At 46.1% G+C, this 2,792-nt stretch overlaps 1 pseudogene; it reads right to left on the reverse strand.

Moving 5' to 3' along the window:
* Positions 1 to 331: 331 nt before the first annotated feature.
* LOC147442786 (uncharacterized) lies at positions 332 to 1,146 on the reverse strand (annotated as a pseudogene).
* Positions 1,147 to 2,792: the final 1,646 nt, after the last annotated feature.

Consider the following 2,792-nt stretch of genomic DNA (forward strand, 5'->3'; position numbering starts at 1 on the left):
CAGAAAGAGTCTGCAACGAAAACGTGTACGCAAAAGAACCGACGAGGGTAGACCACCCTGTTGTCTGAACTAAATATCTCTCAAACTCTGCAAAATTTGCAGAAACTTCCTTTTGCTAAGTTGTAGACCATGCAAAAACGGTTGAGGATCGCCGGAATGGACTTGAAATAAGCTATTTTTACAGATCAAAACAGATCTGTAAAACTCTGCAGCTTTTACTTCACGACCTACAGGCAGTCTGAGTGACGTATCTCAAAATTGGTGAAGATTTTGAGAAAACTTTCTTCTGTAAATTTGAAGAGGACAAAAAACCATTCAATAATTATGGGAATCGGCTTAAATCAAGACGTTTTGGTAGGCCAAAATAGATATGCAAAAATGTGCTGCAGTTTTTGCTACTTCTCCGCTTGCCTCCCCGCTGAGCTCCAATGGTGCTCCCAATCCCTGAGCTCTGATACCAGTTGAAGAGCGCGTGCGAGAGCGTGTGTGCGTGTGTAGCAATGGAGAAGAGAGGAGACACAGGTTTGGGTGGACTCCAAAACACAATAGTGTTAGGGTGATGAGTCCTTATTCTTTTATGTAGAATGAATGGTCAGTGTTAGTTCTTGGTAGTCTTTGGCCGTCCAACACTTAAGTGCGGGACATTGGGCTTTACCACCCCAAGAGCATAAAGTAACAATACCCTGCAATTTGCCTCCACCTGCTGCATAGTCAAGCCTACATGTTTTCCAAGCATATCCTCTATTGTAGGTCTTTCAAATGGGATACAGTCCATACGTGATTCACCATGCCAAGCTTCGCCCACCATAGCCTTTGATGCTTCATCTTCAACCACTTCATGCAAGAGCAAATCGGATTGCTCGACCACTATTGGCTGCTCTTCAAGGACTTCTAGTACGACCATATCACCTGCTAAGCGAGAAAGAAAGCCATGATCTATTACCTGGCTCTCTGGTATGTTGACATCGTCCACACCTTCTGGAATACACTGCCACTCTTCAACACAATCGGTAGGGCAAGGTTACCCAACCCCTTGGCTAGCTTCTTCTTTCATATAGCTTCAACCATCGCTTTGCCAACAACTTCAAACTTGTCATGTGAGCTTTGATCAATAGCTTCATTTGATTCTTCATGCATACACACTTCGGCTAGGACCACATCCTCGCTAACCAGGCTAATAGGCTCTTGTACAGCAGCATACCAAATTGGAGGTACAAATTGAAAAGAATGACAAAAATGGCTTACCAATGGCAAAGCAGCTGTCTCTTGAACACTTGAACTTTCTTTTGAACATGATGAAGCTCCGTTGTCAAGCTATACCCATAAATTGAAGGCTTCAACAAGCCCATCTCCAGCTTCTTCTTTGCTTTCCTGCTCTTTACCTTTGCCAAACAGACCATCTTAGCATAGTCCTCTGCACCACGACAATCGACCTTCTCCTTGATTTGTGGATGCAAGTAGGCTAGAAACTGCTCTCGCTTGAAATGATCTCCATTTTGTGCACATGTAACAACAACTAGTCTTTCCCAAATAGACTCAAAATTATCCAAAAACAAAGCAAAATCTTCACTTACATCCTGCTTAAGCTTGCTCAATTGCTCTCCCAAGTCCGATGGAGAAACCCTCTTCTGAAAAGCTTCAACAAACCGCTTGCAAATCTCGCTTAGCGCGATTGCTGATTTGAACCTTCAATCCTTCAAACCAAGCTTTGGCTCGTTCTTGCGTAACCAATGGTAGTGCCTTCAAATTAGCTTCATCTCCACAAATTCTCAACTGCAATAGGTATAGCTCCAGATCGGATAACCAATCTGCGGCCTCTTCTTCTCCAGCAAGCACCAAGTTGATATCATGCATCATCTTCAGGCTTTAAAACTTCACAGAGGAGCAATCAGTAGGTCCTCAGTGGGGGCACCACTGATGGAAAGGGGGAAGGAAGAACAAACCCAACACACTCCAAACTTGCCTCTCTACAGCCCAAGGATTAACCCGCACCCCTAACCATGGAGATTCACACACACACACACACACACACACACACACACACACACACACACACTTCCTGCAAAGTTTCACTGCACCGGCTTGCTTTCAAACGTCCCGCCTACACACACTCAAGACATAATCACACAAGGCTCTCCCGACAGCATACCATTGCACCCATGTCTGTAAACACACCCGCAATCAATCGGAGGCTACACTAGCCTCAATCGCACACAAATAGCTTGCACAATCACTCTCTCTCTCACTCCACACACACACACACACACACACACACACACACACACACACACACACACACACTCTCAGCGGGTCCAGAGCCACACGATTCCACGGACATCCGCTTGAGACTAGATGGACAAGAGGTAGAGAAAAGGAATGATCAATCCGACAAAAAGATTGCAAACAAACTAAGCATCACCACAAAGAACTCGGGTACAATGATGGCGTCGGCCATAATCTTGCTTTCAAAGCATCTTGGCTTCACCTCGCTACTCGCAGCCCGTTTGTTTAAGTCCCCTACTTCATATGCAGCGCTGCCAATCAAATGGTGGGCCTACACCCTGTTCCTTGGCCAACTGTGGCGAGCCCTCCTTCTGCATTGACCCTCTTGGCATCATCACATCATAGCATCCCCTGTGTTGACCCTCGTCGGCCCTCACCTCTGATGGCACCTTTCTCTTTTCTTGGTCCTGCCCTCTCTCATACACAGGCCCTCGCTGTACTGTGAGCCCCTCAACTGGCGGCTTTTTTTTGGTCATGGCCCCTCCTGTGCGAGCTACTGCATATGGCAC

The sequence above is a fragment of the Adiantum capillus-veneris genome, chromosome 14, assembly GCF_014529385.1.
Source record: "Adiantum capillus-veneris isolate H3 chromosome 14, ASM1452938v2, whole genome shotgun sequence".
Classification (NCBI taxonomy): Eukaryota; Viridiplantae; Streptophyta; class Polypodiopsida; order Polypodiales; family Pteridaceae; genus Adiantum; species Adiantum capillus-veneris.